The following is a 25,496-nucleotide window of genomic DNA, read 5'->3' as shown; positions in this document are numbered from 1 at the left end:
GCAGCAGGCAACGGTGTAGACAGGAAGAAACGGAAGAACACCAGATAGAAAACCGGCGAGGGGCCCAGGCCTGGGAGTCTTGCCACATGTCAGAAGTGGGGTTTAAGGAGGCTGAAGATGGGGTGGATGGGAGCCAGAGAAAGACAAATGATGGTGAGAAGTTCCAAGGGAGACAGAGGGGCATATGGAATGTTGGAACTGTATGGGGCAAGACAGACTTTTCTGTTGGGGTCTGCACGCAGAAAACCTGCCAGGCCTCAGTCCTAAACTTCAGTAACCAGGTTGATTGAAGGAAAAACTATGAAGGAGGTAAGGGCTGTTTCCAAACTTCTGCCATTACTTTTCAACACCTTGTAGGTCTTCTGGCAGATTCTCACCATCCAGGTGTTCAGACCCCCACCCTCCCTTCTCCTGAACTGCAGCACACAGGGTCACCCACATTGTAATAATCATTGGACAACCTTCCTATTCCAAACTTTTCTTCCCAGGTTTTCTGCTTCCCCCAAATCTGATCCGTCTTTGCTCGTGTTCTGGATCCCTGCTGGAGCTAATTTGACAATTGATTGGAGCTGGGATGTCAATGACTGATATTGTCTCAGTGTTTCCTCCCTCTCTGATCACATTTTACTCTTCCTAACACAGTAAAGAGGGAATTCCGGAGGGATCAGGCAGGAAAGGACCCTTTCCTTGATTCCTTCAGATTACGACTTTGCCCATGAGTAAGGACCAGCCCTAAGAATATGAACTTAGCTGTTAGAGTAGCTGTGGTTGAGGAGAAATAGAGGGAAGGATGGAGATTGGTAGGGGGAAGAGTTGATCAGAACCTTGATGGAGAAAGAAGAGGTTGGGGTGCCGGCTAGATTAGAGAGTGTCTATGGGCCAGCTTTGGGGGATACACACAAAACATTCAAAGGGCTTGGTGAGTGACTGAGGTAATTCCATAAAGTTTTTTTTTTTTTTGAAACCATGGCTTGAGCTAATGGATTTCTCCAGGATGGTTTCTCTTTTCTCCTACTCTGTGAGTGTAGCCCGGCCTTCTGTTCTGCTAATGTTCATTGGTTCTGTTACTGAGTCTGGGGATGGAAAAGGTTGCTTAGGTGTCAGCCAAGACACTCCCTCTGTTTGGGGGAGAGGGAGCTGCCAGCCCGACTATCCGTTTCCTGCCAGTTTAAGGAGCTTATGACTCAGATTCAAGCAAAACACTGAACTGAAGCAAAAAGAGAGGGAGGGAAGTTTCCCTCTTCAGCTCAGATGAAAGCTCCAGTGCCAAACTGCATCACTGAAACATTCAACTCAGGGGAACCCATCACACCAGAAGGCTATGTGATTTTGTGTTCATTCTCTGCTTTGAAAACACAGACATATGGGCACATACAAACTTCCTTTCTCTCATGCTCTCACAGACGCATTTCTCCCTGAGCAGGAATTCTGAGGCTGTTATACCCTCTCATAAAAAAAAAGTTACTATTGGAAGCTGGAATGATTATGAAGCATCTCTCAGGTTCCATGATAGCAGAAAAGTCAACAGATGTTATGATTCAGCTGGTGTGTCCAGTTGTCCCTTCTTGCCATGTGTCACCCTAGTTTCCATTCCTCATAGAGGGAGGTGTTGGGGGAAGACTTCAGACATTTCTTGGGAATAACACTGCAACCCAGACACATGTGTTTTAAAATCCTCTGTGGTTCTGGTAGCTTCCCGGATATTGCTCTGATGGCTGAGTTGCTGCCAGTGTTGACTTGTTGGTCATTTTGGAAGGTAACTCTACCCCTGAGGAAAGGTACTGGGTGAATTAGAGAGATCTCCATTCTTTCTTTCCCTTCCTCCTTCCATTACTCATGGACTGGCCCACATCCCTCCCTTACCCCTCCAGTTGTCTCTTTGTGAGTAAACATTAGTCATTTCCCTCCAAGTGTCTTACCTCCATGTACCAAAGTACTGAACCATATACTTTTGTGTTAAATATAGTTTACAGTGTGACTCCTTCATGTATGATTATATATAGCATGCACAATCTTCCTAATATTCAAATTTATCTATGTCACTTCCTTTCAAGAAACCCTAAAAACTCTCATAGTCAACTGCTTAGGACCAGATGCCTTAATGCCCTTTGGAAATCTTTCTGATCTAGATCCAGCTTAAGTTTCTAGCCTCATCTCACCTAGCATTACTACTCCTCTTTAAACTGGCTGGACTGGTCTACTTAATCCCTCAACCCAATTTAATCACTCTTCTCTTTGAAATTCCCTCTTCTAACATCTTTCTAATCCCAACCATTCTTAAAACTCAGACCCATGTCAGTTCATTATCTTTATTGGAGAAGAAGGAGGATAGAAATGAGGAGGACAGAGAGAAAGAATAAAAGTATTGAAGTTTGAGGGAAAAGAAGCTCAGTTGTGATATGTAGTGTTCCTCGGGAAAGTCTGTCATTAGCCTAAGGAATTCATTATAGAATTCCTATAGAACTCCTCCCTCCAACATTTTGAGAAGCTCAGATAATGAGATTTATCAGTGCATCAAGAGCTGTCAATCTCAGTCACAGAAAGATATTGCCTTCATTCTGGACTCAGACCAAATTTTTTATGCTTAACAGTGACAGATATGTAGGAAGTCAAATTCTATTCAGGAGGTAGTTTAGTGAAATGGTGGATATGGTGAAAGTGGAATCAGTTGAAAGAACTAAATGCTGGTTACAATTTAGCCCAATAGTTATTTCTTCTCTTCTTGAGAAGCTCTCTCAACGGGTGCTTGTGGATCTGAATTGTCTTAGAGACGGTTCTCAAGGTTATATCTCTGAACTTCTAAGGCTGACCAATGTTGTTCCTGTCAGGCACATTTCTTTCTTAGGCATGCTAACACCATCCATCTAGTTACTATCCAGGCTGAAATGGAAGGCTGCTCCACCTCTTTAAGAGGATTCTGCAAATCTCTGCTTTGATCCATTACCTGTGGGCTTCACTGTTTAGTAACATTTCCAGTTACAGGAAGAATTACCACTCACTTGCCCAGTAGGTGGTTCTCAAAGAGGCTCTACTACTAATCAGTTTTATGCAGCCCTTTGTCTCTAGTGGCTTCTCAGTAAATATTTGCTGGCTAGTTATTAGTCTGCCACTTTTGGAGGCTATTGTATATTCCTTTGTCTAGGATGGGCAGCCAGGGGCTTAATTAGTGATTCAGAGTTAGTGGCTGAAATTTTCCAAAAAGCTTCAGTATTTAGGCAAGGATGAAATGGATAGAGAGGGGGCAATGGGCATGGCACACATTTTTTCTTTCACTTTTAAAATAGAATTAGACTAATAATTTATATTTTTATTGATGAAAGGCAATTCAGAGATACCTAAATAAGCCATTTCTTGTTTTATAAATAAACCACCTAATGCTCGGTTAGATTGATTGTCTTATTCAAATTCAAACAATTGGTCAGTGACAAAGTGGGACAGAAATCTACATCTTCTCACTTTTAAGGCAATTGGAAATTACCCAAGTAAACCATAGTTTAATTATGGAGTCAAATTGAGGACATAGTTCCTTGATCTTTATATTTCACTATGGTCTCCCAGGAGCCAACAGAATAACAGTCACTGGAGTTAGGCAATTTCGTTATTGCTGCCAAATATTTATGTCCAAAGTTCTTTATGTTCATTATAAAAGTTAGTAATGAAATAAACATTGCTATGGTTACCATGGAGTTAGACTAAAATTTCAACATATGCGGCTTGAAGGGATTGATCCCGCCCCTTCAGATGTGATTTCCAAGGTAAAGATTGTGGTAAGGGCGACTCCTATGAAGGAGTCAGCTATTGTGAGTATTGGGCTTCCAAGTTGCAATGTCATCTCACACATTTATTCATTTGGGCTGGGTTGGAGTTTGGAAATATTGCATGATTAGACTGGTTGATACCATGGAGGCAAAAGAAAAAGAAACATTCTCTTTTTTTTTTTCTTCCAGGATGTTACAGTACATACAAAACTACTTTTATAGCAATTTTTGGGTAAGTTTTCTCTTTGTGCCCAAATGTGAATCAACTAAAGAAATATTAATTGGAAACAAGTTGGAGTAATGCAAACATAATACAATTTTAAGAAGAATAGAATTTGTTTGATAGTGAGTCATATTTGGTTGTGTCTTTCATACAACTAAAAGTGTTCTATGGCAAACGTAGAATTTTAAAAAGCTTAACTTGGTTGTAGTAATTAGCCAGGATTACGAGGACGCATTCCGTGTCTTTAGAGTTGTTTTTAATATTTTGTTCTGCTTTAGAGAAATAACCGTTCGAAGTATATTAGTAATTTTTACCTTGAAATTGCATTATTTTGTAGGAGAAGGTGAAGAAGATCTTTGGCTTTATCATTGAAGATAAACATTGGAATGGCCAAGAATTCATAATGCCAAACGATGCTTCAGAAAAATGGTAGAACAACGAGGATAATTTCTGTAAGTGACTATAGCTAATTAGACTATGTGTAGATTTTTTCTTCCAGAGTTAAGAGGTACTATCTTTCAAATGAGTGTATATTTTCCTGTGTCCTAAAGACCTGAGTAATAGATTGGCTAATAGGATAAAGTAAAGAAACACAGCTCAATGTACTCCCAACTGACATGTAACCACAATACCACCGGGTGTGAGTCATTTTGGCATTGTAAGTATTATGTACTGTGTGTTTTATGATAACAATTCTAGGAGAACACATATTTGTGCAATATTTAGTCTGGTTGGTAAAGTAGATTTAATTATATTTTGTGGGACTTTTTCTTTTTTTCTCAAAGAGTAAAGAGAAAGGATTTGAGGTTGGTAAGGCTAATTGCAGCAGTGAATATAGTCATGCTTGTTAGAAACAGAACAAATTTTATTATGATACAAATCTGTTACTTATCAGTCCTTCTTTCACATACGATGTGTAATCTTGTAACATAAAGACGTTCAGAGGACTTTTTTCCATAGCAAAAGCCTATGAAATGGAAAGTGTAAAATAGAATTCTCTGAAATTATAGACTACGTCAATAAAAAAGAGGGCGACGCGCACCGATGCACTGCTTGGCGAGCCATGCGGTGGCGGCGTCCCATATAAAGTGGAGGAAGATGGGCACAGATGTTAGCCCAGGGCCGTCTTCCTCAGCAAAAAAAAAAAAAGAGGAGGATTGGCGGATGTTAGCACAGGGCTGATCTCCTCACAAAAAAAAAAGAGGGCGAGAGAAAACTATTTTAGTCCTGCAGATAAGAATGAGATCAAAGGGGAGAGATGAAAAGTTCTTTGGAATCATTATTCCTATTTTTCTATAATATCTAGATCCTTGATACTCAAAGAGTGGCCCTCAAAGTCTGGCAACATCAGCATCTTATAGGAGCTTGTTAGAAATGTGGAATCTAAGTTCCCACTCCAGATTCAGAAGGTGCATTTTAACAAGATCGCCAGGTAAATTCATTTGCACGCTAAATGTTGAGAATCGGTGATATATAGAGCTTTTTTTTTTTCTGTAAATACCTGTGGAGGTAAACATATGGAGTTTCTCTGTTTGATGATGTGGTAAACTGAGACATCCTTCCCTTCCTATAGGAGGAGAGACAGAGGATTTAAAAGCATCAGGGAAGAGCAGCTAGCACAGGCCAGATGGCTAAGACAAGAGTCCTTCTCTACTACCGTGGTGGCCCTTATAATATAAGCCACATCTCGGAGAGGTCAGATGTGCCTTAACAATATCATGCTGAGGTTATTTATTTATTTATTTTCACAAAGAGCAGAGGCAAGGTCATGTTCATAGGAGGACCTTACTTTCTCTTGTTAGATTAGATTGTGTTGTTTCTGGTAAATGTTAATTTTCCCTTTGACAAGGTATGCTTGCACCTTAGGAAATTAGTGAGGAAATTAATTGTAGTACTCCACACTCAAGAGCCTGAAGTGGATTCACACATTCTACTGTCTCCCCTTGTCTTGGGGCTAGAGCCCATTCCTACCCTTTGGGGTCTGCATCTTGGGTTTAATGGAGTTAAGGAGATGCTGAAAGGGACCAAGAAATTCTGCAACTTTTGTGTGAAGTGATAAGTTTTCTCAGGAATTGGGTTGAGAAACAAGGAGTCTAAAAATAAGCATTGTGAGAGCACACGGAGAGATTAAGAAAGGAGAGGGGTCATGAGAGAGAACATTCAGAAGGGTCTTCCTCTGTTTAGTGGTTCTCAACTTTCCCTGCACATTGGAATCACCCGGGAAGCTTTAAAAATTTCTACTTCTTGGGCTGCACCTAGACCAATAACAGAAGAATCTCTGGTGGGATCCAGTATCAGTATTTTTTTTTTAAAGCTCTCCAATCATTCCATTTTGTGACTAAGGTTCAGAACCATTGAAGATCTAAGTTTGTAAAGTTTCCTCCCCTTCTGTGGTAAATATGTTTTGTGTGGGGAAGGCTAGTAGGCAGGAAGAGTTCCAGTACCTTGATCATTTGAGGAAAGCTCAAGAGTGGAGTGAATGAGACATGAGGCTTCTGTTTGGGATCACTAGGCAAAATGTGCTCAGGCACCAGAAACAGAGTGACTAAATTCCTCTTGGTAATATTCTCTGCTCCGTCTTCTCAACCCTTACCATCTAGCAAGAAACATTGCTGGCTGAGTGTGGTAGCCAGCCTCTAAGATGGCCCCCAGTGATCCTTGTCTCCTAATATTCATGCTATGGTGTAGTCTTCTCCCAGATTGAATCACTCAGGGCTGACCTGTGTGACCAACAGAAAATGGTGGAAGTGATGGTGTCAGACATCCAAGGCTAGGACATAAAAGGTCTTACAGCTTTTGCTTTAGATCTTGCTTTAGGATCTCTAGCTCTATCAGAAGCCAGCTGCCATGCTGTGAGGGCACTAAAGAAGCCCCATGGAGATGAACCAATTTGTCAGCTATTGGAGCAAGTCACCTTAGATATTGATCAACCAGCACAACTGAGACTTCAGATAACTGCATCCAGCTGACATTTGGCTGTAATCTCATGTGAGACCCTGAGCCAGAGCTGCCCAATTTAGCTGCTCTCCAAATCCTGGTCTACAGAAACCATGAGAGACAATTAGTGATTATTGCTTTTTTAAGCTACTAAATTTTGGACTTGTTTGTTATACAACAATAAATAATTAATACAACAGGACTCATCCAAACTCTGGTTACCCAGTGAAGCATATTTATAGATGACTTCTAGAGCATGGCAACAGAGCTGAACATTTTAGCAACAAGTTGCATTCAATTCTACCTTAAATAATGCTGACTACTTTGTGAGGCAAATGTTAAAGTTTGCAGCAAAACTAGTGATGTCATTAAAACTTTAGCTTTTCATTAGGTCTTCACAAGTAGCTAGACAGCACTTGATATATAGAGCAGCACTGTTGAATAGAACTTTCTGCAATTATGGAGATGTTCTATATCTGCATTATCTAATATGGTAGCCACTAGCTATAGCTGTCTATTGAGCCTTGAAATCTGGTTAGTGCAACCGAGGGGCTGAGTTTTTTATTTTATTTTATTTTAAATTGTAGCTAACATATTGACAGAATAGTTCTATATAATTTCTGGGAAGAATACAGAGATGACCAAAATATTCTGCCCTCGTTTGTAAGTTGTGTATTGAGTATAGGTGGAAAACCCGGTAAGAGGAGCAGTTGATCTATAGTATAGTCAATTGAAATGTTTTTTTTTTTTCTTTTAACCCCTAAATATGTATCTCTTGGAGTGAATGATGTTGAACGACATAGAAGCAGATCATAACAGATTGTGTACTGTATATTCAACATGTAATTGATTTCAGGCTCTCTAACAATAAAGGAGGTTATATTGGAATTTGAGAGGAATTTTGAGATGTTGTCAAACAAAATTGTCTGTATGGTACCAGCTGAACTGCTTTTCAGAAAAGTACTCGCCCTGCCAGCTGGCATCATATTTCTTTTGCTCAATCTCATTGGGGGACTACACATTACAATGTATGGTCAAGAAGATTTCCAAGTAGAGTGCCACCAATATGATCTATTTATAGTGTCTATTATTTGGAGTTTTGTTGTTGTTTATTTATGATGGTATGATGATGATGATGATGATGATTAAATATCAATTATTATGTTTGGATCAAACTAATTTATTGAGTTTACCTAGTCTTCTGTACTTTTTTCTGGAATGTAATCAAAGCAAACACTCAAAGTCTGGGGACTAGAAATAAATTAATAAAAATTCCTAACACCTTTTCTGTTCTCTTCCTTATCCAAAATTTTCAAACATGTTATACATGGAAAATTGTGGGTAGACTAAATTTTGCAACCTGAATTTTATTTAAAATATGCATGAAATAGTCCTATTTTATGATCATCTAATCATATTTTAATAGGAAAATGGTGAGAACTTATTGTTAAGTAATCAGTGGTGGGTGATGTTCCTTGATAAAATAAGGATATTTTTTGTAATATAGGTACTTATGAATAATATCTTTGAATTTATCTGCTTCCTATTTTGGATATTTATTTATACTAATTATGAAACTTTTTTGTTTCTTTATCAATACAAATATAAAATGTGATTTAATTTTTGAAAAAGAAAATTAGGCACAAATAATTAAAAGAAGGAACAAAAATTCACCCAAAATTCTACCATTTATGTCACTCTGAATTATGTTTATACACACACATTTTTATAGAAATGAGCTCTGAATTATATTTATATACACATTTTTATAAAAGTGAGTTCATAGTATACATACTGCTTTGAAATTGTTTTCCATTTTACAATAAAAAACTATCATATTCTCATGCCATTAAATGTCCTACAGTTGTTGTACACATTGCTAAAATGGATAGTTATTTATAATAATCAAATGTTTTAGGGGCCAGCCCCGTGGCAGAGTGGTTAAGTGCGCGCACTCCGCTGCTGGTGGCCCGGGTTCAGATCCTGGGCACACACCAACGCACCACTTGTCAGGCCATGCTGTGGCGGTCTCCCACGTAAAGTGGAGGAAGATAGGCATGGATGTTAGCTCAGGGCCAGTCTTCCTCAGCAAAAAGAGCAGGATTGGCATGGATGTTAGCTCAGGGCTGATCTTCCTCAGAAAAAAAATAATAATAATAAAATAAAATAAAGAAGATGGTCCAGCACCCCGTCTCATTTAAAAAAAATAATAATAATTAAAATTTTTAGAGTGTTTGATATAAATTCGTGTATATATTAATATTCCGATTCTAATATGCTAGTTCCAGAAGCACGTCTACCACTTCTTAACAAATCATGAGGCAAAATGGGGAAAACAATAGATGTAAAAATCAGATATACGCAGATGTTCCATTTACATCTATGTCAACCTGCTGCAGTGTCTGGGGAAGGTCAGTCTTCCCCAGAGTGCTGAAGGAGAGAACATAGCTTTGTTTGGAAAAGTGGAGAAAATGCTTGAAGTATGAAGTTACTGAAACATTTGTTACTCCACCAAGCTGTTGAGGTCTATCTGAATGGCTGTTCTAATCGCAAAGATTCAAGGATGCATTCTTCAATGTTGAGGATGGAAGAGTTAAACTCTTCATTCTGCCTTTGCCTGTCTTAGTTCCTCAACTTCCCTCCCAGTGCTTCCGCAATCCCCTCCAAAATAAACTGCTTAAACTTGAATACGTTTCTGGGGTAACCTAAATTAAAACGCCCAGTTTTCCGTAGGTTGTGTTTTTGTTTTGTTGCTGGTTTCTTTTGCTATGGCGGAAGATTTTTAGTTTGATGTAGTCCCATTTGTTTCTTTTTGCTTTTGTTTCCCTTGCTTGAGGAGACGTATCTAAAAAGATCTCGCTAAGACCAATGACAAAGAGCTTACTGTCTATGTTTTCTTCTAGGAGCTTTTTGGTTTCAAGTCTTACATTTAAGATTGTGATCCATTTTGAGTTAATTTTTTTTGTATGGTGTAAGATAGTGGTCTAGTTTAATTTTTTTTGTATGTGGCTGTCCAGTTTTCCCAACACCATTTATTGAAGAGACTGTCCTTCCTCCAATGTATGTTCTTGGTTCTTTTGTCATAAATTAATTGTCCATATTTGTGTGAGTTTATTTCTGAGCTCTCAATTCTGTTCTCTCAATCTGTGTGTCTGTTTATCTGCCAATACCATACGGTTTTGGTTACTATGGCTTTGTAGTAGAGTTTGAAATCAGGGAGTGTGATCCCTCCAGCCCTTTTTTCTCAGGATTGCTTTGGCTACATGGAGTCTTTTGTGGTTCCGTATAAATTTTAGGATATTTTTGTTCTATTTCTGTGAAAAATGCCATTGGGATTTTGATAGAGATTGCATTGAATCTGTAAATTGCTTTCGGTAATATGGGCATCCTAACAATGTTAATTCTTCCAATCCATGAGCATGGAGTATCTTTCCATTTCTTTGTATCTTCTTCAATTTCTTTCAGTAACCTCTTATAGTTTTCAGTGTACAGGTCTTTCACCTCCTTGGTTAAATTTATTCCTAAGTATTGAATTCTTTTTGTTGCAATTGTAAATGGAATTGTTTTCTTAATTTCTCTTTCTGATAGTTTGTTGTTGGTGAATAGAAACACAATAGATTGTTGTATATTGATTGTGTATCCTGTAACTTTACTGTATTCATTTATTATATCTTACAAGGGGTTAATATCCAAAACATATGAAAAACTCATACAACTTAACAACAAAAACAAAACCCAATGAAAAAATGAGCAGAGGATCTAAATAGACATTTTTCCAAAGAAGACATACAGATGGCCAACAGGCCCATGAAAAGAAGTTCATCATCACTAATTATTAGGGAAATGCAAATCAAAACCACAATGAGATATCACCTCACACCTGTTAGAATGGCTGTTATCAAAAAGATGACAAATAACAAGTGTTAGAGAGGATGGGGAGAAAAGAGAACCCTCATACACTGTTGGTGGGAATGTAAATTGGTGCAGCCATTATGGAAAACACTATGGAGATCCTTCAAAAAATTAAGAATAGAACTACCACATGATCCAGCTATTCCACTTCTGAGTATTTATCTGAAGAATACCAAAACACTAATTCGGAAAGATATATGCACCCCTATGTTCATTGTAGCATTACTTACAATAGCCAAGATATGAAAACAAGCTAAGTGTCCATTGACGAATGAATGGATAGAGAAGATGTGGTATACATATACAATGGAATACTACTCAGCCATAAAAAAGATGAAATCTTGCCCTTTGTGACAACATGGATGGACCTTGATGGTTTTATGCTAAGTGAAATAAGTCAGATGGATAAAGACTAATACTGTATGATTTCACTCATATGTGGAATATAAAAAAACAAAACAAAAACAAAATAAACAAGCAGAGAAAACATAATAAAAACAAACTCATAGAAGCAGACCAGATGGGTGGTTGTCAGCGGGGAAGGGAGGGAAAAGGAGGGAAAAATGAGTAAAAGAGGTCAATTATATGGTGAAGGATGGAAACTACACTTTTGTTGGTGAACACGCTGTAGTATATGCAGATATCAAGTCACAGTGTTGTATACCTGAAACCTATACAATATTATAAACCAATGTTTATATATAAACCAATATTATAAACCAATTTATAATATCAATTAAAAAAGCTAAAAAAAAACCTCAAAAAAACCTAGTTTTAAAAGAATAGTATAAGAATGAGAACAAATTTGGTGTTTCTTGGAAATACACGTGATAGAGAAAACGCAAAACTCCTACTGTGTATCAGAATTCTTCATTTAGGCAAAGATTTTTTTTAACTGGGAGGAGTACATTGAATACTGTAATATTGAGTGAGTAATTGAGTGAATTTGAGACCCGAGGCCTTGATTGATTAAATCTTATTTCTCATTCAGCATACTTCTATGCAGTGGATAGTCTGGAGTACTATTCTAGGCACTATGGATACAGTACTGAGAAAGGCAGTCAAGATCTGCGCTTTTGAGCAGCAATAAGCAAAGAACCATCAATAGAGTGAACAATAAATGAAGGAGATAACTTCATAGAGTGATGTTTTATGAAGAAAACAAACTGGATAATGGAACAGTCCATGTATCTTTTCATTCATTTATTAATTCATTCATTCATTTAATAAATATTAGCTGCTAGTGTAAGACAGCTACACCCTAATTTTTAAGGAATATCAGAGAACAAGATTTCTGATAGAAGTCTGAACTAGGAACATTATATCTTGGCTTTAAAAATGGTGATGAAGACTTATTATGGGGATTATTGCCTTTTATTTTTCAGCTTAATACAATATTCTAGAGTGGATTACCAAGCATATAGTTTATAAACCTTTGGAAGATACTATAGATAATCTCTAGGGGCTAGCAAACATTCACTCAAGATAAATTATGCTAAATTCACATGATTTCCCATTTTGTTAGAATCTCTAGAGAACAGAAAATTCCATGGATAAAATACATTTCAATTATTTCTATTACATCAACGCATCTGACAATATCTTTTTTTTTTTTTTTTTGGTGAGGAAGATTTACCCTGAGGTAACATTCATTGCCAATCTTCCTCTTTTTTTGCTTGAGGAAGATTAGCCCTGAGCTAACATCTGTGCCAGTCTGCCTCCACTTTGTATGTGGGTCACCGCCACAGCATGACTGATGAATTGTGTAGGTCCAAGCCCAGGATCTGAACCCACAAACCGGGGCTGCCAAAGTGGAATGCCCTGAACTAACCACTACAGGCCACGGGGCCAGCCCCTGACAATATCTTTTGTGAGAACGTCATGGTTAGGAAGTGCATTGAATGATAAAGCTATTGATATTAGTGCCTTTTACACGTATACCTGCTATGTGTTGGTAAATAGTTCTGTACTTTTCTAACGGAATTTGACTAGGCTATACTCTTGGCCCTGTTGGCTCAATATTTCTATTGATAATTTTTATAGAGTTTTAGAAGTGAGGATACACAGGTAGGATTCATAGCTAAAAATAGGTGATAAACCCAAGAATAAAAGTGATGTCAACTGACAGAGACACACTGGTCCAAAACCAAGGAAATGAAATTAAGCAGAAACAAATTTCAAGTTCTGTTTAGGTTCAGAATGTCAGCTGCATGAGAGTGAGCTGGCTTGGCCATAATACAGATGGCAAAGTTCTGGACTTCCATTTGATGACAACCACAAAACAAGCCAATAGTGTGATGTGGCTCTTAGGAAAATAGACTAGCACAATCGTAAGTTGTATTAATGAAATACAGCGTCTAGCACAGTAGAGGCAATAGAAAAAACAATTTCACCAAATTCTGTTTTAGTGAGATGACTTATGGAATAAACTGTCAAACTCCTTGCATTATATTTTAAGACAGACTTCTCCAATCAGTGTATGTTCAGAGGCAGGCACACAGAATTCAGAAAATCATATCTTTTGAGGCTAGTCTGAAAGAATAGGGTACTGTTTTCCTGTAGGAGAAAAGATCAAGGAGATATTTGCAGAGTGCTTTTGTCTACATGGTAAGCCTTCATGTTGGAGAAGCCAGGGAAGATTTGTTTTATGATGAACTAGAAAGTTCATCTAGAATATTAGTTTGAAATTAGGGAGATGAAGATTTTGGTCTAATACAAGTAGCAAAATAGATTTATCCAAAATATGGTTAACACATGAGGAAAGATGCCCTTTACTGGGATCATTTAATCCAAAAGCTTCACCTGAAAGTGGAGTTTTGGGTCAGGTGGTATACCAGTTATCTCTCATTGTATAACAAATTACCCCTGAACTTAAAGACTAAAAACAATTCTATTTCGCTCATCTTTGGGTGGGTTGGGAGCTCAGAACAGCTTGCCTGGGCAGTTTTCACTGGGGTTTCTCAGGTGGTTACATTATATACTGACTACGACCATATGAAGTTATGTACTGACTGCAACTCTGCGAAGGCTGTACTGGGTTTGAAGTCCAAGGTGGCTCACCAACCTGGCTGGCAGATTTTGCTGGCAGTTGGCTGAGAGCTCAGCTGGGGCTGCCAACTGGAGCACGCACATGTGGCCCCTTATGTGTTCTCGAATTCCTCACAGCCTGGTTGCTTCAGGGTAGCTGGGCTTCTTACATGGTGGCTCAGGGCTATAAAAGCACGTGTCCCAGTGAGCAAGGCAGAAGCTGCCTCGCCCCTTGTGATGTAATCTCAGAGGTCACGCGATATCACTTTTCTTATGGTGTAACATTTGCAAGTGAGTCAGAAGCCTGTGTAGATACATGAGAGGGGGACATAGATCCCACTTTTGATGGAAGGAGTGTCCAAAATTTGTGGACATTAAAAAAAAAAATGCCATGGATCACCTCTTAAATAACTTCCAACTTGAAACCTCTGATTATATGAACGTTATCAGCTATATGGTAAGATTTTAAGAGAAGATAGGGACTTTTGCTATCTTCTAAAAATTTAGAGTTGATAGCTGAGCTCACTTGAAATTACTCATTGGTGTTATGACATAAAGGATTTTTAGTTTGATTCTTACATACACACAGTGGATATTACGAGAAACATATAACTACAATTATGAGTTCTCCCAAGTAATTTATTTGAAATTATAAATATATAAATAAGGCTGTAAAGCAATTTTATAAAACAGGAGAGTTTGACTAGTTTAGGCCAGAGGAGAGGCTAGACATGTAATTGACAAGCTCAGACAATTTGGGGCTTCGACGCTTGTCTTATTGGATAGAAACAGCTACTGGAAATAAAAAATTTGAATTTAACTACTGTGTTTGGTGTGTTGTGACTTATAGGCATTATAGAGTTATACTCACCAGGATGGAGACCTAACCCTTAGCAGAAGCTCAGTTCAAATAACCAATGAAGATAGTGTATACGTGCTGCTTCCTGTCACTCATCTTCTTGTTAACTCCTAAGGGCCCTGATCCAGAGCTAACTATTGCTCTCATTTGCCCACTAGAGTTTGGTGTGCTGGTTGGGTTCTCCTGATACCTGACCCTGGACACACCCTTACTTTACTTCTACTACAGTAACTAAATTTTAGCATTCTGTATACTTCCTAATGGCATCGGACCCCGGACCTGAACCTGGTTTTGACTTGGTGTCCTTATTAGGTGCTGACAAATCTACCCACCCTCCTCACATTGCCGAGATCCACTGACTGTAAATCCCCCCAAGGGATTTTAGCAAAGGAATTTTGCCTCTCATACTTTTTTGTTTTTTTTTTCACGCAAGGAGGAACACCAATGTTTTCACACAGTAACCTCTAGGCAACTGTAAATAATCTGATAGAGCTAATCATATTTTAATCTTTTCTTGATGTTTTCCCCATTCTTTTTCTCTTTTCTTATAATGAAAGAAAATAGAAATAGAAATTGAAGACTTGCTTTTTCCAACCATTATTTTCCACATTGACTCAAACTTTCATTATATTCTTTCACATTTATTAGTGCTTTTTTGGAAAATATTTGCAGAATCCCTGGCTTCTGCTTTACTGTTGCAGAACTCAAGTAAAGACCTACTTTGTACCTCCCAAAGAGGATTCAGATAGTATTATCAAAGCAGATCTCATTTAAGAAATGTAATCTGCCGCTCTATCTAGCAAATATTCTTTGTGTTTTGACTTTAATTTTATTTCAAATCCAATATCTTTCCCTAGACCAAAATAGGAGAACTTATGTCAAAAGAAGCACCAGCTATAGCTTCCTATTAAAAAACAAAAACAAAAACAAATCTTTTTCATTATGAAATATCAGCTCAAACAGAACTGCTTCTTGGTATCCAGAATGCTGTGAAGAGTCATGAGATCCAAATGGGGAGCATCAGTGGCCCCATGGATGGGAATTAATAAATGGTAGTTTGGATAAATACAATGCTGGTTTCCAAGGTTTTTAATGAGACTCTTATCTTATTCTTTAACTTTTTCTTCCTTTTAAAGAACAAAAGCAAACTCATTTACAGCAAGGCTACAAAACAATCCCTGTAAGAAGTGCAAATCTGCTCCTTCACCAACACGCTTCCCAGTGGAGTGTTTCCACACCAGGCTGATTGTAAACTCTTTCAGGCCTTTCGTGTAAGGCCCAGTTTGAGGTAACTCAATTGTGTCAGACGTATCAACCCATCCAGGTATAAGCTCAGAATTCAGGCCAACATTTGGGCAATGTCTGCAAAGTCTAGTCAGAGAGATTATTTATTTTTTTGGAAGCTGAAACAGAGATGAAATATGATTGAGATCTTGGCGCCAAATTTTTCCTTGAAAAATCAGAGAATTTACTGCTGTAAAAAGTCCAGTGATGGGGTAAGAAAGTAAAATAAGGCAGCCTGTTCTTCAACGATATATATGCTCTTATTATGGTATCAGTGATACATGTACTGTATTATTCTTGATCCATTACTGGCAGTTATGACCATTCTATCATCATGGCCAAAAAAATTCAAAAAAGTGGATGCAGAGCAGGTTCTCATGACATCCTTATTGCTCAATAAGTAGATGTGCTTGATTGGACCCTAGAATTGCTACCTGAAGAGTATTTGGTTACCTTGAACAAGGTAACAGTTTGCCATTTCATTGCCCCAGGGCAGCTGGTTATGGACCCAGAATGTGAGTTGTGGGGCTGCTCATGGTAAGAGGTAATTGAAAAGATGGGAACAAATTTTAAACCTTCTCTAACTAGAAACAGTGTCTGAACTAGTGGTAATATAAACACAGTTTTCAGAGTGTTCATATCAATTGAACATTTCAGAATGTTCAGATCAATGGAAACAACAACAACGTATTAACTTTCACATACTTTACAAGAGATTATCAGGAAGTCTAGTCATGTTCCCCAATGGGAAAAGATACTTGGTTTTTTTTTTTTGTTTTTTTTTAAAGATTTTATTTTTTCCCCCCAAAGCCCCAGTAGATAGTTGTATGTCATAGCTGCACATCCTTCTAGTTGCTGTATGTGGGACTCAGCCTCAGGATGGACGGAGAAGTGGTGCCTCGATGTGCACCCGGGATCCGAACCCAGGCCACCAGCATCGCAGCGCGCGCACTTAACCACCAAGCCACAGGGCCGGCCCAAGATACTTGTTTTTGAACAGTGGCAAATAAGGTCTGGATCAGTTAAAAAAAATTCTGCTGAAAAAAAGAATACATCGCCTTTGACAAAAATTAGCACATGAATAAAGCACACATAATAAGAAAGAAAACAACAATAATAAAAGTAAAAAACAAGCAAGCCATGACCCTAGATTACATAAGAACTGATTATTTGTATATGTAAGAGTTTTTATACACATATACTAAATATAGGCTACTTTAAAAAAATAGATATCATTTTGTACTATATCTTATGCATACTTTTTTCACTTAGTAACATTTTTCATATCACATTTTTCTAAGTATATTGTTTCCATGGGTTATATGGTGTTGCATCATAAAGGTGCAAAGGACCTACTGTTTTTTTGAACAAGAAGCTACTGTTGAATATGTAGGTTCTTCTACTATTCAAAAAAAATTAATAAACACTACTGTGTTTTGAGCTATAGCTTTACGTAACTACATGGTTTTTCTTCTTAGGAAAAATTCCTCAAAGTGTAAAGCCTTTAGTGACTCTCCATTGCTAATAGGATAAAGATAGGTTTTCTTACTGTGGCTCATATTTCCCTCCCTCTCTTAGCTCCAGCCACACTGGACGTGTGATCGGCGTGTTCTTGAAGTATTTCAGCTTTCTGCCATCTTGGCAACTGTTGAGAGTGCATTCCCTGGGCCCCTTTGTGGTTGGTTGAGCCCATGTGACTAATTATGACCTTTTAGACTTTTACCCTTATCATGATGATTGGTAACCGATATTCCTGATAGTGGCTGCTTTATTAGACTGTGTTCTCAAGTGAGAAGAACAAGGAGCAGAGCTGATTGGAGCAAAGGCAATTCACAACGGCTATGAAACGTGAGTGAGAAATGAATCTTTGTTGGTTTAAACCACTGAGACTTTAGGGTTATTTGTTACTGTCACATGGCAGAGCCTACGCTGACTGATACACTGGCCTTTATATTCTGCATTGTTTTTCCTTCCTTATGTTATTTGTACATGTTATTACATTTGCTAGGTACTTCCTTTTCTTACCTAGTAAACATTTACTTACACAATGCTTTATAGCTAGGTGCACCCCAGGGAATTTTGCCAGAATTCTGGGACTGCGCAACTTATCCTTATGATAGGCACTTCTAATTCCATATAAATCTTTTTCAGGCTTGTCACAATTGCAATTTTACATTGTTTACTTTATTAGTATCCCTATTTTTTTTTTGTAATATCTATATTGTAGATCATAATCATTGTGAGAGAGATATTTTAGAACGTGCTTGGCACATAATAGGTAATTGATAAATCATTTGTTTAATGAATAAATAAATGCCAAGACACATTCCTAAAATTTATCATTGTTTAGCCAAATTGATCTCTGGAAAGATCATATGCCACATTGCACAAAAGTAACCATTCTCTCTAACCTCTATAAGCAGCTTCCCAATTTTGGAGACAAAAAGATCTCATTGCTCATTGTTTTAATTTTAATTTCTTTTGGAAGGATAAAATACCTTCATTGGCTTGTTGGCCAGTTATATTTCTAGTGGCCTGTTCATATTTGCTCTATCATTTAGAGTTGAAAGAGTACTGAATAACGTAAAATAATGGGCAAATTCAACTTTGTTCTGCCCTGTAGACATTGAATGCTCTCTTTCACTCTGGATATCTGTCTCTCTCTCCTTTCTCCGAAACATTCTAGAAGTGTCAAATTCACTGAATTTGAGAATATTAAAGCTCTTGAGCAGCTAGTAATAAGGTAATATTTTGATTCCTACTCCACTAATTTTCCTTCTGTAGAGTGTCCTCAGGAACCCCTCAAGGAGGTCCACGTGACTAATAGAACTGTATTTGGACATTCTGGAGTCTATGGTTGTGAAAACATCATTAAATAATCAGTTCTTTAGAATCCTGATACAACATATCTTATCTAGCTATGAATTTCACCTGGGAAACTAACTAAACTCAGTCACGTATGCACAACCCAAAGCCATAGAAATAATAGCCCAATCCCTGCTATAATATCGATGGCAGGGCGTTCCAAGAATGAATTTTAACCTGATGGTTTTCTTTTCTCTGGAGGTACACAATTCAAAAAGTGAATAAAAATTCCTTCAAAATAAACAAGTTTATCCATGCTCTGTTGTTCCACTCCTTGGCAAACTGCACACTTTCTTTCTATAAGGGTGCATTCTATATGATTTACAAAAAGATTAGTTTTCTATTAAGCTTTTACATCTTCAACCTTGTGATATAAACCCCATTCTCTTGAATTTGTACCAAAAGTTAATTTCATATGCATTCTATTTCCTAGTGAAAATGCTAATTGTTTTTCCTTTGGTCACAAAATGTGTAAATACGTGTTTCTAATTTGAGTCTAACATCTGCCTGAAAATCTCAGTGGAAAAATCTTTGCAATGCTGACCTTCATTATAGTCTTGCTCTCCAGAAAAAAGGACATTTGTTCTTTTGTGTTTCTTTTGTCTGACACTTGTAATCTTTTTCCTCTAGAACTTAGTTTCGTTCAATTGATTGCTCTGTTTCAGTGAAGTAAACTGCATTTCCAGATTTAGACTGCACAGTCTGTTATAGAGATACATTGAAGGAATTATTAATAAATATCTTCTGTACAGCGTGCATTGTTTCAGAAAGCAGATACCTGTGGAAAGGAATGACACCAACGTCCATCAGATTCATTTAGCTGTCTTGGAGTGTGAGTGAGTTTGCCTGCCATGTCACAATCACAATATCCATTGCTTCATGTTGGGCTAGTCCACAATATATTACTGTTCTACGTACCACACACATGTGCCACAGATGGTCACTTTTAATTTCAGAGCTCAAATGTAATAAATTCAGCACATTAATATTTGGCGAAGATTAAGTGCTGGGAGGCTACCACGGAAAACCCATCAGTCAAGTTCATCTCTAACCAGGCAGTCGTGATTCCATTGCTACAAAATAAACCTTTGTTATGCCTTCTCCTCAGCCTCACAACCCTTTTTACTTTCTTGTGAGTAAGATGTAAATCTAATCCACACGCTAACATTTGCTTACAAGCTGTGCAAAAAACTCAGAGTTTTGGTATTTTGTTAAAACAGACCTGTCAGGGAGACATTTTACTAGCTGTATAAGTCAGAGCAGGTCCTGGGTTTCTTTTTGCCCTCTGTTTGGACTCTGCATTTATTTTACTTACTTATTTTATTTTTTATTGAATTCAGTGGAAGGCAGTCAAATCATCACCAGCAATTCCAATGGAATCCCTGTGTTGATGGCGTGATGTGAGAGGCTTGGTGGGAAATTTGATTTCTGTACTTAGGCCTAGAAAGAAGTCCTGGTGGAGAGGTGATAAGAAAATACCAAATAAAATGAATAAAACTATCGTAGAGGCTCCCATCCATCCTTTCTTGCAATCCATCCATTTTTTTCTTTCTCTCATTTTACAGCTTATATTCCAAAGTTTATCATTTCAACAACATCCTTGCCAACAGCCCACCTACTTGCTCTTCTTTTATCCATGGTTACCTAGTAATATCCCAATCCTTATCAACTCGATGTATTTACCTTCTCTGTGCTTGCACTTGAACAGATAAACATTGCAGACACGTTTTCTTATTTCATGAGTTACACCTTCCTGGTCATGAGTTTCAACAGTTCTTCCATGTGCTTCCCCATGTTGTTAACAGTTGTGGTTAGCTCACTCTTACTCTCCATGATGACCATTTCAAAGCTTTTCCACTCTTCTGCATTTTCCCACTTCTTCTCTCCTTCAGTCTCAGTAGACATCACCTCCTGTTTAGGTCCTATCCCTCCACCCAACTTTTGTATCCCGTCATTTCCACTGATCTCATTAACTTTAGCAATTTAGCACTTCTCTCTTGAATATTTAGCCACCTGCTCTTACCTGGATCCTTTCCATTGTCCTATAAACAGATGTGTAGCTTTATAGACTCTTTGTTCTAGTCCACTGATCTATTTGTTTATTTTTGCACCAATACCACACTATTTTAGTTTCAGTGTCATTATAAGAAGTCTTGCTGTGTAGTGGTGCAAGTTCTTAACATTCTTCTTCTTCAAGATTTTGTTGGCTACTTTGCATTTGCTTATAAATTTTAGAATAAGCTTGTCTACCCACACAATATACGCACCCACACATCACACTTGTGTGAACTACTCTGTTGGGATTTTGATTGTGATGGCATTGAATCTATAGATCAGCTTGGGAATGGTTGGCACCTTTATCATATTGAATTTTCCAATCCATGAGCATAATTTAGCTCTCCATGATTATGTAGATCTACTTTATAGTCTCTGAATGTAAATTCTATCACTTCTTCCTCTAGAATCTTGCATTTCTTTTGTTAGATTTATGTTTTAGTTTTTTTAATTGAAAGCAGTATCTTTTCTTTTAAATTCTTTTTCTGTTTGTTGCTTGTAAACAGTATAATTCCACTTTGTATATTAATTTGTATTCAGCAAAATTCCTAAATTCTCTCGTTTATTTGAACAAGTCATTGGTAGAGTCTTTGGATTTTCTACATACAATCGTGTCATATTAATAATAGCATTTTTTTCTGGGTTTTTTTTCAATCCTGTTTGTTTAGTTTCCTTTTCCTTCCTCCCTCCCTCCCTCCCTTCCCTCCCTTCCTTCTCTCCCTTCCTTCCCTCCAGTACAATATTGAATAGAAATGCAGTACAATATTGAATAGAAATGGTCAAAGAAGGCATCCTTATCTTTTCCCTGATATAATTTCAATATTGCATCATTAAATATACTGTTTGCTATAGTTTTTTTTAAAACAGATTTCCTTTATCAAGTTGAGAAAGATTTCTTCTAATCCTAGTCATAACTGGTTGTTTTTAAAAATCTGTAGATGTCAAATTTGTCTTATGTTTGTTCTGCATTTGTTAAAAATGATCATATGATTTTTCTTCATTGATCTATTAATGTGAAGAATTATTAACTGATTTTCAAATGTTAAACCACCTTTGCATTCCTAGAATAAGTTTAACATGGCCATGATGCATTACTCTTTTTACATACTTCTAGATTTGCTTCTCTAATATTTTATTTGGGATTTTCTTTTGAATCTATTTATTCATAATTTATATGATTTTAAATGAATTTACTTATAATATTTTATTTAGCTTATTATTATTGTTTTAAATATGTGTTCCTCATCTGCTGGCCTGTGTTTTTCTTTCTTATATTGTTATTGGTGTCACTGACTCTTTTCACGAACTTGGGAAAGAGGCTAGCAATTTTATATTTATATATTTTTTCCACTTACAGAGGTCCTCAAAACTGAATAAATTTAAGGATGCAAACCTTTATTTTACCTCTGAATTTAATGGTTATAATGGAAGAATAACCACAATTTTGATGTGTTCATTTTTCAATGATTAGGGAAATAACAACAAATCTAGATGAAATAAATATGGCAAAATTTCAAAACTGATGATTTTCTTGGTGGATATTAGGATGTTTATTTCAAAACTGATGATTTTCTTGGTGGGTATTAGGATGTTTATTGTGTTATTTTTTCTCCCATTTATGTTTGAAATTTTCACAATAAAATTTTAAAACACATAAATAGATTCATTGTTCCATTAAAAGACAAACATTGACAAATTGGAAACAAAAATCTATATGATGTTTATAAAAGACCCAAACAAAACAAATATATAGAAAAGTTGAAATAAAAAGATGGGGCAAAAAGATTAATCATGCAAATACAAACCTAAAGAAAATGATATAGAAATTTCAAATGTAATAGACTTTAAAGTAAAAAGAAGCAACTCACAAAAAGATAAAATAATTCTGAATGTGAATTATAAGACAGAATTAATGTGTACATCTTTTTCTTTAGGTTCCATTTTCCCAGTAAAGAATTGTGTATTAGATAGTTATCAAAGTGGTATGTGGGGTCTTCTGTTTCATTTTCTATCATTATGAATATCTTTATGTATTCATAAATTTTTACATAATCAAAGTGTTTGAATTATAAACAGGATTATTATTATTATTATTATTATTTTTGGTGAGGAAGATTAGCCCTAAGCTAACATCTATTGTCAATCCTCCTCTTTTTGCTGAGGAAGATTAGCCCTGGGCTAACATCCGTGCTCATCTTCCTCTACTTTGTATGTGGGACGCTGGCCACAGCATGTGTGTATGTCCATGCCCGGGATCCGAACCTGTGAACCCCAGGTCCTCGAATTGGAGCATGCAAACTTAACCACTATGCCACTGGTCCAGCCCCTAAATAGGATTATTTTTGATGCTGGAATTATCTCATATTTGGCCAATATGAGTCTCTTTATATGTCTGATCCTTTGACACACAACAAAAGGGAAGCTATTTGGGTGTTCAAATCACTTATTACTTTTTATGATTTGTAATTTTTCAGCTTAAAATTTTTTTGCTCCCCCTTCTTTTGTGCCTTCTTTTGATTGGATTTTTTTTTTTCTTTTTCAGGAAGCTCACCCAAATGGGGAGTCCAGGGTTTTATTGTGCGTCAGTCATGGAGGCATGCAGTGCCTATGTGCCTGACCTCCACTCCTTGGACTCTAGCTTCCCAGAGGTCAAACTGACATAGTGTGGCCCACGGCCTCAGACATACAAAAACACTCCTATCAAGCAAGGTAGTCTAGAGACTCAGAGATTATCTCCCAGGCCCCTGTCAAGGGTCAATCTTGAAGACAGGTCTTTCTTAGGAATGTGTGGATTTGAGCAGCCCAGGCCTGCTGAGTTAACCCTTTCCTGCACACAGGTGTGGAAAATAAATAAAAGTTCAGCAAGAATTTTCACCATGTTCTGCCTCACAAGTATTAAAATAACACTTCATCCCAGAATTGTTAATTGATATACTTCTAAAATTTACCCCTCTCTAAAATATGCCTGTAAAGGAAACTGCTACTTCCCAGCTTTTCATATTAAGAGTCTTGTCTATGATGAATCTTTTATCTTTTGCCTGCTTGTTTTATACATTTCAGTAACATGGCTATTACCAGCCTATGCATATAAATGTTGAAATTATCACATAATAAAGACACACATTAGCGTTCTTGATCACATCAACTTAGGCTCTTTCTCCACCCCACCCCCACCCCAATTCCCATCAAAATCTCTCCCTGCTGAGTCTAGGAGAATAACTAACCGTTGAAATGTTGAAGTGGGGATATGCCCTGGGAAGACCTCAATGAGTACAAATTATCTTTGGTTCCTTGCAGAGATGGGGAGAATGTTGCTCTATAGTTTATGTCACATCTGATCCAACTGAGCACCAAAGCATCTCTCCTCGATGCCCTAATTTCTCACAGTCCTTAGTGCAACAGAGCTTCCATATTCTGTCTGTCGCCCCTCTCTGCACAGGGTTCAGATTGACATCCATGGGGCAGGGCTGTGGCCAGAGCAGCTCTGTACAGTCATCCAGTCTGGAGATTTCTTCACCTCAGGCAGCTAGCTGCCTGACAGCTCTTTCTTTTCCTGATCATCTGATATGTGGGCACAGATTATAGTGAAACTGGAAGGCTGGTCCCAATGATACCAGATTAGTGTCAATTTATGAACAATCTTGAGAACCTCATTCTCCTCTTTTACAATTGAGAAGCTGGCCAAGTTTGGTGGAAGTTTTCAGCATGACCAGTGCCCCTTGAAGTAGTGGCTCCCAGACTTTCTGCTTTAAAAAATTAGTTAATTTAAGTAAATTTGGGGGAATCTAATAGAATTTCCATATTTTTTATTTCCTCAAGAAAAAATATTGTGAGGTTCGAGAAAGAACATTACAAAGTACATTCTTTTCATTCATTCATTCCTACTTATAGAACACAAGTATCTGCACAAAGAGTAACAGAGGATACTCTAGGAATAAAAAAAAATTTAAGTAAAATAAACTCAAATTCTTAAAAATTTTATTCCATTTTGTCTCAAGGTGGTGAAAACTTGGCCATGGCCCACCTCTGTGTGGAAACCAGCACATGACTGCCTTCTTAAAGGCAATAATTGTTTTGGTCACTCTTGTCTTATAAGGGCCTAATTCAGTGCCTGACACATAGTAGGGACTCAATCATTGGACAAAATAAATCTATGGGTGAATGAAGCAATGCATGGGTGGAATGGTGAGCACTGGATTGCTGCTATTTTAATAATTATTTTTAATTTGCAAACTTCTTCCACAATTCTAGCAAGTTGAATTGTGGCTCTTGAAAGATGTGTTTACCCAGAACCTCAGAATATGACTTTATTTGGAATAAGGGTGTTTGCTCAAGTAATTAAGGTAAGAATTCTGAGATAAGATCATCCTGGATTAGGATGGGCCCTAAATCCAATGATGGGTATCAGACAAAAAAGGAGATGACACAGAGACACAGGGGGAAAGCCATGTGGAGACAGAGGTCGAGATTGCAGTGATGTGTCTACAAGCCAAGGAACACCAAAGATTGCTGGCAACAACCAGAAGCTAGCAGGGTGGTATTCAAGTGGATTCTACCTCAGAGCCTCCAGAAAGAA

General features: G+C 37.3%; 1 long non-coding RNA gene across 3 annotated transcripts in view; it reads left to right on the top strand.

Moving 5' to 3' along the window:
- LOC131418663 (uncharacterized) overlaps positions 1-25,496 on the top strand; it is a 154,006-nt gene that overhangs the window by 11,931 nt on the left and 116,579 nt on the right. For all 3 annotated transcript variants that reach the window (XR_009222953.1, XR_009222954.1, XR_009222955.1), the window contains exons 3-5: positions 3,948-3,990; positions 4,319-4,433; positions 5,288-5,413. This is a non-coding gene — a long non-coding RNA (uncharacterized LOC131418663). The remainder of the gene's footprint in view (positions 1-3,947; positions 3,991-4,318; positions 4,434-5,287; positions 5,414-25,496) is intronic.

This window comes from Diceros bicornis, chromosome 19 (assembly GCF_020826845.1).
Source record: "Diceros bicornis minor isolate mBicDic1 chromosome 19, mDicBic1.mat.cur, whole genome shotgun sequence".
Taxonomy (NCBI): domain Eukaryota; kingdom Metazoa; phylum Chordata; class Mammalia; order Perissodactyla; family Rhinocerotidae; genus Diceros; species Diceros bicornis.
Note: the sequence above shows the minus strand (reverse complement) of the source record. Positions and strands in the feature narration are given on the sequence as shown.